The sequence below is a fragment of the Terrapene carolina genome, unplaced genomic scaffold, assembly GCF_002925995.2.
Source record: "Terrapene carolina triunguis isolate 2854851 unplaced genomic scaffold, T_m_triunguis-2.0 Scaffold234, whole genome shotgun sequence".
In the NCBI taxonomy this organism is placed as follows: Eukaryota; Metazoa; Chordata; order Testudines; family Emydidae; genus Terrapene; species Terrapene triunguis.
In genome coordinates, this window is record NW_020664585.1 from 1,077,806 (window position 1) to 1,090,339 (window position 12,534).

Genomic DNA, 12,534 nt, shown 5'->3' on the forward strand with positions numbered 1-12,534 from the left:
AGTTGCATCGATACAGCTGTGCCACTGTAAGCTCTCTAGTGTAGATATAGCCTTACAATTACCAAAGGAGTCACAAGTCAGCACTGAAGCAAAGGCGTCATTTTTGGGCTAAAGAAGAAGGTACCTCAGATTGCTGGTAAAGTTTTTAGTATAGCGGCGTGTGCCCTTTTTCCACAGCAGGGCTTTGGTGCCATTACTCGAAGTGCCACCCTTTAATGTATGTCACTGAGAATGTTGAATGTGAGAGATCAGGCATTTTCAGGAGTGGAACCAAGCATGAAGCTGGGAAATTTGGTACATATCAGTACGTACTGATGGGTATCCTTTTCATTCTAGCCAGTCCCCACATTTGTGCACCTGTGTGTCAGAGATTAGCATTCTCTAAACTGCCAGGGTGCTGGTGGAGCCTAAAGTAGATCACATAATTCCTGCTGGTAAAGACAGTTTCTATTTGACATTTGTCGTGTTTGAAGGACAGTATTATTAGATACATACAATAAAAGGAAACCATTCTTTCCTGCCCTTCACAGATAATACTCATCAGGACAGAAAGCTGGAAACAAATGAGCTAAAAACAAAAATTAAAAGATGATCGGACACTGGTGTGGTTTTACATAATGCTATCTATAATTTGTGTAGTCTCTGCTTACAGTAAGACGAAACTGTCCCACCCTTGTTCAGATGTGTTCAGTCCAGTGGTGCTGGAACAGTTTTTATAGTGGGGGTGCTGAAGATGGAAACCATGTATTTGGGTGGTTGTTACTATTTCAAGCCAGGGGGTGTGGCAGCACCCCTACTTCCAGCACCCATGACTCAGTCTCCTCCACTCTTTGCGGTTACTAAGAACATTGGAGGATTAGATAATAGCTGTGAAATAAAGGACTGAAACGCCATGGTTATTTATCACTTGTTTCATGGATTCACAGTGTGCCCCTTTTTGAGAGTTGCTGTTCAGAGGTCTGTCTTGAATTTATCTTGGATGGTCGCATTGGGCCATTGGTTTTTAAGCGGAGTTCTGTATTGACACCACTGGGGAGGGAATTGTGCTTAAAAACTCATGGTACATTGTGGTCCTGAAATCTTTCAGTCCTGCTGTTTCAAAACTCTCAGCATTTTAAATGAAGTTACAGATGGTATTTAACTTGTCATGTTCTCCCTGCGCTCTTATTTGGAACAAGCTCTCATTGGCCTTATGTGGATTTATTTTCCTGTTGTGTCACTGCTCGCTGAGTTGACTTGGGTTAATTTTTTTTTTAAACTAGGAAATTATAATAAGAGTCCTTGAGTTTTAGTTGGTCTTTGTTTCAGAATTTAAAAAACATCCCTGATTTTGAGAAGCTTTTAATTTTTTTTTTTTTTTTTAAACATTGTATTGACGCTGGAATGGTTACTGGAATATGGAATTTGCCCCTGCTATAATTCGGTGAATATGGAGTTAGTTTGTATTCCTGGGTCTAGAACAAAAAGGCATGACACTTGGCTGGATCCAGATGAAAGGCTCAAATCTTCTGCCCTTCACCTACTCTAAATAACATTGTCTGAGGTAATATATCTCCTGATGTAACAATTGTTACCCAGCCTCACTTTGGAGAACACGCCCCAGCCCAAGAAAGCACAGTTTCTTAGGTCCCAGTTCAACAGAGTACTTACGTATGTGCTTAATTTTAAATGTAAGTAATTCCATCTCTAGTCATCAAAGCACTTACGCATGTGCTTTCCTTGAGGCACGTGTTTCTCTCGTTAGCTTTAATGGAATTTAAACCAAGTTTTGTAAAAAAAATTAGTAGGAGTGGAAGGAAACTTGGTTCTGTCTCTGGAACTACCTGTTTATTTATCAAAATTGTTTGGACAATACTACAGATCTGTTTAACCTTTTTGGTAGCTTTGTTCCATCCACCATGTCTCCCTGACTTGTAAATGGCTTATTCTCACCTTAACTGAGGGACAGAATGCCAGCTGCCTAATAGTAATCATTGAGGTGATACCAGCACATTGCAGTGGGATTTCAGGGTGCCTATTTGCAAAATTCTGGTGGAATAAGGTGTATGCATTTACTGACCAGGTCAATGTTTATTACCAAGCTTTTGTTATCCGTGATAAGTTTCCTGTCCAGCTTCTCCATTGATTTGATAAGTGCACTGATTTTTTTAAAACATGTACGAAATATCAGAGCACTAGATTATAAAAAAGATTTAGTTTCTGGAATAATGATACTTGTCTTCATTTTTAGACTGCTTTGAGAGCTATAGATGAAAAATGCGGTGTGAGAGCTAAGTATCACTATAGCCCCATTTTACAGGGTAGGAAAGCAAACAGGGGGGGAAGTGACTTGAGATGACTCCCAGAACTGGGACTATAACACTCCTGACTCCTAGTCCATTGGCCTATCTGCTTCTTCAGTATAATTTTAAAATCCTGCCTTTGAGGTCAGTCTAATCCAATAAGTAATGAAATTCAATGAATTGCAAATGCTGCAAAAGTGACTGCATAAAGACAAAAAAAAAGTTTAAAGTGCATCTGCATATTTTGAAAGACTTCATGGGGGTGAAAACATGGCACTAAAAAGCCAGTAGTTTTATGGTAAATATGCATTTATCATGTGTACAAGTTTCATTTTGTGTTGCAAACAGCAGCTCAAAATAATATGGCTTCATACTTGTACTGCAGTGTCCACTTTGACCTGTCTGGCATTTTCTGTTGCTGTACACAGGCACGTAGTCTAGGCAGCAGTCTAAGCAGCATTTTAGAAATTAAATCTTTTAGTTCCTACCCCTTGAGGGTAAATTTCTCCCTGCACAGTGTTTGCTGACTTTTTTGATATGTGTTAAAAGAAATTTCATACTTACACTTTGAGTTTAAGCATAGTAGCATATTGAGCAAAATATCTTTCTTTGGTTTAAGTTATGGGGAGTGATGAGTCATCTTTGTCAAAAAAGAATGAATAGGCCTTATTTATTAAATGCTCTTTGGGAGATTTCCCCAGGTCATGTTCTCATAGGGTTAATATTTCTCCGTTACTATAGTTCAGTTGTTAGCTCTTCAGTGACACAAATAACAATTTAGATTCATTTTCATTTAATTAAGGTGAATTTCAGCAAATGTGGAATGATTTCAGGATTAATGTGGTATGGTGGGTGGAAGGGAAATAAAAATGAAAATTTTGTCATCTACTTCATTTAGCGAACTCCTTCGAATGCTGTATTTAGAGGTGGTCATTCTAAGGCCAGTTAACCTTTCCAACCAGGAAATCAGTTTGAAGGCTTTCTGGCACAACACTAAGACTAAATGTTCATTAACTCCTTAATGAAGAGCTGTGTAATATGACCACAAGTCTATCTGCTGTAGAGCAAGTCATGTTTGCTCTAATACTAAGAAGAAATAGAATTGGTAAATTTGATTTTTATTTTTTTTTTAAAAAAGCTGCAGTGTACCCTTTTCTTGAATTCTAGACTCACAGCTGTTCAGTGGATGGGGTGTAAGAGCTTAATCCATTGTTATAGAATTGTTTCTCCTTTATTGCTTAAGGCTAATGGAGGAAATAGTCTAATTTTGTCTTAGAATTTCTCTATTAAAATTGTTGGTTTGAGTCCATCCGTTCATAGATTTTGACTGATGAAACTGCAGGCTGTGAATTCCGGCAGTTATAACTTGATCACTATTCACTACCCAAGAATATTACAGCTTTAAAACAGCCTTAAGCAAAAGGATGTTATTTCTTTGTACTAAATTTGGTTCATGGATAAGAAAAAAAAATCATAACACTGGTAATCCTTACTGCATAGCAAACTCTTCTGAAAAATGTTATTGCACATGTAAAATATGAAAACTTGACTCTGCTGTGTGTTAGGCAATCCTGTAATCTTTTTTTCTCTCTTGTTAAATTCATTTCTTAAATGCTTGGTTGGAAGACTGTGACAATAGCTCATGAAATTGAGTGTTATTTTTCTTTCTTTTTTTAAATATGTAAAGTGCAGTCTTCTGTATTCATGCATATTGTATATATCTGTATATGTTTTACTGAGCAACTAAATAACAATAAATATGATGTTAATGGTGGCTATTGTATATTTCATGCAATGTTTTACAATTATTTGAATAGAGTCTTTCCTGAGATTCTTGGGAATAGTGAAATGATGCAGTTCAGACCTTGTGAGAGTGAAATCTTTGCCCTGTTGAAGTCAGTAGTTTTGCCATTGACTTCATTAGAGCTAGGATTTCCCACTGCCTGCCAGATACCCGTTTGTTTTTTTTGGGGTGAAACTTGCTTCCATGTGGAGGCAGGACGAGATGGTGCTGAGGCCACGTGCTGCTTTCTGGACAGGGGTGAATTTCATCCTTGGTGAGTCTTGCTACACTTGACAAAATACACAGCAAGTTTCCTTCTGTTAACATACTAACGTTACCTTCTTTTATTCTTCAGCAAGATGTCAGTGTATATAAATCCTTGTTACAGTTCCTTAGCCAAATCTTGTGCTTCTATTGCAATTCTAAGGATCTTTGATTCTTTTATATCTGATGTGTCATATTGGACATACAATTTAGCACAGGTTAGGGCTAAATTGGATGATTATATCTTAGGAAAGTGTTGTTTTTAACCTTTATAATATCTTTCCTGATGTCCCAGGGAGTAGTTCTTTGGCTGGAGCACATTGACAAGCATGGCATAGACTACTAAATCCACAATAAAGGTGGCTTGTACAGGAAAAAAATATAAATTTAAGTAATATCAAGTAATATCAAGTCTTATCTTCCTTGTTTTCCACGGGCTTCCTTGGAGGACCAGAGAACTGAAGTTCTCTCAGTCAGAGGAGCAGGCGTGTTGGATTTTTCACAAACCTAGCTTTTTCTCCAAGTGTTTCTCAGGATTTTGAGTGAAACTGGTGGAAGCAAAAAAGCAAGACAGACCAGAATTCTAAATGTATGATCAAAATCTCTTCTCCTCTCAGTTGTTCAGGTTTAAACACTTTTATGCTACTACATTCCTATTAGTCTTCCAAAGAATTCTCCAGCAAAAACAGAGAGTGAATACCTGATATTTTCTAATGTGGAAAACAAGCAAAAACCCACGCAAGCCCCATAAATACATAATTGGGGTGGGGAACAACTTTTTACATCTTTATACTCATAGCAAAGCAACAACAACAAAAAAGTGCAACCAAATTTTTTTTCCGTTTGGGAGTACCTTTAAGAGTGAACTTTGGATGATGCTGGAGACAACTCCACAATTTTCTCCAATTAGCAGCTTAAAAACTCTGAATTGCACTTTTTGGTGAGCAAGTGTGACAGGAGGAACCAGCTACTATGAGCTACCATACTATGCTTATGTCTTAACAGGATCTCTTTATGCTTCATTAGGTAACTAGTAACTCCAACATAATGCATCTGAGTATCCCTATAACTAAACTAAACTACCAATATAGTGTGTCCCGTAGAAGGCCCTCTAGATTTTTCATAATCACCTCTGTTGTTTTCTTTAAACCAAAGTCCTGTCGAAAATGCAAGACCCTCAGCTCAAGTAGAATAGAAAAATCAAAAATTGTTTTGAGACCCTCTTCAAGCCAGTGTAGTGAGAATGCTTTACTTCCTCTTAAAATCTTGCGTGAGTCATTAAATGGATAAAGAACAGTGTATCATATATACATGTAATTTACCTGCAAAGATGTGATCATCTCTCATTGAATTGGTTAGATCCAGGGATCAACAGGGAGGGGAATTTTTTAATCTTACCTGTGAAGACCTCACTATCTTTACAATACTGCGTTATGTTAAATCTGGTAATCATGCTTTAAATAGTTTGTAACTCTGATCTCTTAAAAATCTTGTTCATTTTTATTTTTTGAAACCCTGTTGAGGTGTGAATTTTAATATTCTTCATGACTCTATGGTCTCGTACTTCTTGCCATGAAAAGTACTGTCGAGTACAAGACTGAAGGTCCAGGGAAAACATGCAAAGTGGTGAGACAAAAGCACACCTTTTACTTTCATGGTTTTATTAAGATTTTAGTTAATGTGGTTTTAATTTTCTGGTTCATTTGCAGTCTTGAGAGAGAACTCTAGGCAAAGTTCCTGGAGTTCTTTCCTTAAAGATGAAATGAACATAGGATGAAATACATCATCTTATACTACCTACATTTTCTCCACAGAACCAGATTAAAAAGGTGGATCTGCTGAGCTGCTCCTACAAGCTGTCTGCTCCTTTTTTCTCTGAAGTCCTTGCTCTGTATAGTCACAGGTTCTAAGACTAAATGGGCTTGTCTGTGTGTGGGGTTTAATCTGCAGATTTTCAAGTTAATCTGCTTTGAAAACATTTGTGTACGCACGAGGCAGTTCCTTGTAGTTCTGACTCTGCGTATATTGGGAATTCAGGAGTCCACTTTCAAGGTGAGCTAGCTTTGCTGTGAAATGAGTTCGTTTGGTCTGTTGTTCAAAGGTGTGCACTCCATGTCTGCCATGCTGAAGATGCTGAACACTAGGAAGATCTAGTGATTTCCTAGAACCTTTTTGAGTAAGGTCATTCTCAGCCTCCTAGTCGCCTGCCTGACTGCAATGGCACCTAGAGCCAGGCGAGTCTAACGGAGATGCAGAGAGGATTACGTCCAGCTCACCCCAGATGTACTCAGCTAGCCCCTCAGACACCATATAGGCACCTCCAAGCAAACCTGCAATGCCAGACTAGGAACTTAATTCCCAACCCTCCTGCCCCCCCCCCAGCCTCCAACTCACAACAGCCGTGTCCCCCAGCACGTACCACATGGTCAGAAATCCCAGCGCACACATCACTGATCATCTCCAAGGTTCCCCCAAGACTGGGAAGATTCTCAGGGAGATAAAGCCAGAAATGCACATTAAAAAAATGCTATGGAAGCCGCCCTGCAATATGAACAATAACCACTTGTCATTTTTCAAAATACCCCACCAGTTATGGCGCTTGCACGGGTCAGTCCCTTAAGGAGACAGCCGCGCACCTGGGACACCTGAAGGGGAGAAAATGGAAACCTGAGGATGAAATGTTCATGGTCCTTGTTGCAGAGTGCCAACTCCACCACCCCTCAAAAAAAAAAAAAAATAGGGAGAGGTGGAGGGAGTATCTGAGGGGAAATCTGAGAAGGAGCTTTCTAGGGAGATTGTTACGGGGGCTGAGGACAGCCTGGCAGTTGCCAGGGACTCCGTGTTGACATGGCCAAAGACAATATGAAAAAAGACTGGGAGATGCAGAGACAGCTCCTGGAGGCAATATAAAGTCAAAATGCCCTGCTGCAGTGCAGTACTGCAAACCAGCATCCAGCCTTGTTCTGCAGCCTCTGGACAATTCAGGCTACTGGGAACAACTCCTCCTCGCAGAGCCCCTGCAGTGGTGTACTCAGAGACCACTCTCCCCTCCCAGACCCCAGCTCAGGGAACTGAGAACACAGAGCTGACACCCCAGCTCTTTGGAGCCTGCTATTGCCCTTGTAACTTTGAGCCTTGGCACTCCACACCAGTAGTCCCATGAACCAGAAGCGGTGGAGCCAAGACATATTCTCCCCTGTGCCTGTAAAAGCCCTTCTCCACCGGTTTTGTGCCATTCACGGCACTGTTGAACGTCACTGTTTCGTTTCACTGGTGGTTTAATTTAAGGCTCCATATAGTTTAATATATTGTGTCATAATTAAAAGTCATTTCTTCATTTTTGTTTCAGTTGAAGGTCCATTTCTGGTTGTTACATAAGAGTGTTTAATAACCTTTTAAAATGTCATTCATAAGGAGTCAATTCATTTTACGCAGAAAATAATTTTGTGCTAATTCATGATGTTTTGCAAACACAGGTAGGCAAAGACCTGCTGCTAGAGGGGTGGCCATAGCATTACACGTTCGCTGCCGATCACACCTGAACTACACAAAAATCTTCCAACCCACCTGGTTAACAACTGGATGTACAGCTGCACAATTTCAGGCCTGAAACGCAAAATAAGAGCAATAGGCACCCTGGACAATATTGCCTGACTGTTTGCATTTTGTGTTGGTTGCCTTGCTGGCTGCTCAAACGGCTGAGCAAGTCTCTGCATTGCACCCTCCCACCCATCGCTAAGACTTTCTCCCTTACTCTCACAAATATCGTGCAAAATACAACATGCTGCTATAATCTGTGATTTCCCCCCCCGCCCCCCCACTACTTCCAAGCTAGCCTATAAACAGCACCATGTCCCTTTTCAAATGGGCAAATGCACACTCTGCAACTACTGAGGTGGTGGTTACAGTTCCTTTCTTCTATCCAAAAGCCTGTAAATGGCTTCATTAGCCAGGGCAGCAGCGGATCAGCCAGGTCTCCGAGGATAACTGGACTGATGTCTATGCCATTAATGGCCATAGTATTCCTCGGGGCAAACAGCCCTTTCTTCATTAATTTAAATACAGTTGAGTGCCCAAAGATCCTAGCATCAGCTACTGTTCCAGACCACCCAACATGTACATCTGTAATCCTGCCACAGTGGTCAACCAGTCCTTGGAGCACCATGGAGAAATACCTCATTCTGAGCCCTGATTGCAGGGCACGTGGGTCCCATCAATTGCCCCAGCACTGTTTATGAATCCTATAGGTGCAGTGTCATCAATAACTTGAACATTACCAGGCTTTATAATGCAGTGCATCAGTACCTTTTCCCATGGCATCACACCTCTGCATGCCAATGGCCCTAGTGGTCAATCTCCCCACACTTACTTAGTTGGTTATGGACCTGTAGCATTTGGGGGTGGCAATTGCAACCTGTTTGTCCCTGGGTTTAGGGCACCACATGCTGGTATGCAGCACCTCATGGGGATAGGGCACTGCATGCCTCTGGGGTTCAGCACATATTTCCGAAAAGGTTGCTTTCTGTATGCTGAAATTGTTTTGCCACTGCTGGTCATCCCAGTGTGCAGAACAATCCATTCCCATGAATCTGTGCTGGTTTCCCGGGCCCAGAAACAAGTCCCTCTGCATGCTGTGAAGCTGCTCCAGGAACTGGTCGTCTACTTTAACTTGCTCAGGGTCTTTTGCTTCTTCCATCTCCTGGTTCTGCTGCTGCAGGAGCTGCTGCTGCCGCCACATCATCTGCTTAGTGGGGCAGCAGGCGAAGTCCCAAGCTGAATTCATCCAGCTTTGAGTGCTGACATACAGTCCAAGCAGCTGCTGTGCAATTGAGGCTGCCAGCAGAGTGGCACGGAGTCCATGCTGGGTCCATTCTGCTGACAGCAACTAGAAAATGGTGCTAGCTTGCCCAGAAAGGAAATCTGAGGTGGAGACAGATGACTCATGAGATTTTGAACTAGCTTTGCTTCAGCATCTGCAAAGCACAGTAAGAAAAATCCCAGCAGCGAAGCAAAGGAGCATGGGGTATCCTCAGAGAACGCCATGCCCTCCGTTTGCAGCCAACTGCGGCTGTGTATACACCATGGTACACGTGGGCAGAGGGAATGTTGTCCGGTATACATGCTCTTACTACAACTTGTCATGCGTGTTACCTGATGTACAGCAAAAAGCTGCGGATTAGCCCCCTCCCACTATGTAGACAAGCCCCGAGGATTTTATACTCTGCATCACCGTAGTATCTGAGCGCCTGCCACGTAAAATCAGTAGCAATAGTAAAGACCCTAGTGGGTTTCGGGGAGTCTGGCACTTCTGCCTTAGATTGGGCAGATCAGATCTGTTAGTGTGGCAGCATTTCTGCATCTCTCTGAGAGATCCTAGTTTTGCAACTGCATCTAAAAATCCATAACTCCAAGCGATGGTTGCTGATTTCTTAAAGGTTCCTGAGTTAGTGCTTTTAAGGCCATTTGCTCGAGTTCTGCATGGAGGGAGAGAAGACCCAGTTAAGCACTAGCCTCAGTCAGGTCCGCTGAGGAAAAGCAGAATCTCACTAAAATCAGATGCTGTAGCTTAAACGTAGTTTTCCTGAGTGAATACATTACAGCAAAATTGTAGCCCACGGTGCCCTCCAGAACAATTCAAGATGGATACCCCATAGCAGAGCTCTGTAAGCTTTAATATTTTCTTTTTTAGTCACTGAATTAAGTTTAATGTGGGCTAATTTAACTGGTCTCTATGTAGTAGTTTAATTTTTGATTTGTACCTATATTGGAATCAGACTTTTTCTCTTGTCGCTATTTTCTAGGTTGCTACAGCTGTTTGTGCCTGGTGGCTGGCAGTGATTCTGTGGCAATGGCCTATTGAAAATAAACAGTTTGTTTTCTAGCTGGAAGATTCCAGCTTTCCTCCTTTCATATTGGTAGCTTCGAGCTCCTTTCGAGTCCTCTGTTTCTGGGAAAGCTGTCTGCATGATGGCACCTTATTGCCACCTGGCTCGTTCCTACTTTGCCAGTCGTGGCTATTTGAGAGAGATTGGTCTGGCTTTTAACATGGGCTACCTCAGTCTGCGCCCTACCATCTCTGTCTGCGCCCTACCATCTCAGTCTTTGGGATTTGCAATGGCTGTCATCCAAAAAGGGGCATCTCTTGATTTTTACTGGGTCTTTTTACTACTTTTATTACTGGGGTCCTGGAGCTCATATGAAGAATGTTGACGTCTTTACAGCTCCATCTAGTGCTGTCTCTATCTGGCCCTCAGTGAGTTTGTCTGGCTAGGCAATGAATACAAAGAGGACTTTGCCAAGAGCAGAGGTTCTCAAACTGGCAGTCGGGACCCCTCAGGGGGTTGGGAGGTTATTACGTGGGGGGTCGCGAGCTGTCAGCCTCCACCCCAAACCCTGCTTTGCCTCCAGCATTTATAATGGTGTTACATTAAAAACACTTGTTTATATATTTATAAGGGGGATCACACTCAGAGGCTTGTGATGTGAAAGGGGTCACCAATACAATAGTTTGAGAACCACTGGCCAAGAGGAGTGATTTAGGGTGCGATGGGCTCTGTCGGAGTCTATTTCATTGATCTTTTTTCTCTTTTTCTGGTCAGTGCTCTTTATTAGCTTTGTTTGTTTCATGGTAAGTAATCCAGATTCATGTAACTCCTCTAGCAGGCCCAGGCAATGGCTGCTGCATGACAGCGAGAACTGCTTGTATCCAAAGGGTTCTCTTTATTGGTACCAACTCTGAACTCTCAACAGCTGCTTCTCTGCTTTTAGTTGTTAATGGTGATCATCTCCTTCCTGTTTCTGGATCTGAGAAGCTGGGAGTTGCTTTGCATCCCATGGCAAAGTTAAGAGTTGAAAATAAGCTGACAGGATCTCTGTGATTGGCTCGGCTTTATGGTGGATTTACAGACCGCTTTTGATAGATTCAAGATTTCTGCAGTCATTGCTGTGCTTAGCTAGCTCCCGGGACATTTGTCTTGCCATCCTGCGCTGTGATTTGCAGTCCACGGGCACTACTTTCCCATTTGTACTGGAATTTAATGAAGAAATCGTATCCCTATTTAGGAAAAACCAATAGCTGGTTCTAGAGCCTGTGTCAGTCTGACCTCCGGCTTATTGCTTCCACTGTTTTGATTCTGTGCTGAGGTTGGAAAGCTGGCTGTAGACTTGCCTGTTTTCCCAAGCCATTTAACTGATGTAAGTCTTGTAATTATGTCCTTTGAATTGTTTTCTGCACAAGGCTTTGGAATGCTTGTCACAAAAGGGCCTCTATAAATATGTGTTATACACATAACACTCAGAGATCCATCCAAATCCCAGTTGGGTCCACTGCAGAGCATCTGTGGGGCCCTCAGCAGTCACCTGATGATACACTAACTCTAGCAGCGTGTAAAATGTGTAGCTCTGTGTGTGTGTGTATGTGTGCGGGCACACACCCAACATGCGTGCTTCTTAGAGGAGGCTATTGTGAATGTGGCAAACAAACTTTTAGTGTTGTTAATGTTGTTTTGGGGTAGTAGGCGTTTAGGTCTGATATCTCAGGGGACCCTCATGTCTGAAAGTCTTTGGCCTTTGAAACATGGGCACATCTTACCCAGCACAGCAGAAGGAAGAACAGATGATCCTAATACTGAGTTTATCACCCCAGTATGTATGACTTCTCAAAGGGTCTTTTCAGACCACTGTGTTTCCGGGCTCCTCTGCGTGGTGGTGGATATTTGAGAATAGCACCGACTCTGTGTTAGCATGGATGCGGCTCAGGACACACATGTCACTAGCAAACTAAGGAAAATAAATGCAGCAATGGAAATTTGAGTCAAAGGCTTCATTTTGGCAGCAGAAGTTGTAAACTTGTTAGAAGATGGAATCATGGTTATAATCTGTTATTTTAATAAAAAATCATCAGGTGTTTCAAATTCTTCAGGTGTGTAGCTTGGAAGCAGTGAGCTCCCTGCTGGGACAACATGGTTCATGGTCTCCAACAATCATTGCTTTATGGCTAATGTACATTGCGTATGTTTTGTTTATGAAATGTGTGAGAACTATTTGTGCAGACATTATGATGTGTCTGTCTGGGCCTCCAGGTGCAGGGCAGCTCTCAAATGGCTGATCTATCTGTTCTGCACCTTACTTGTGTTGACAAGATGGTGCCAGAGTTAACTAATTATGTTGTAGGAATTAGAGGCGGAAAAGACCTAAAGCAAATCA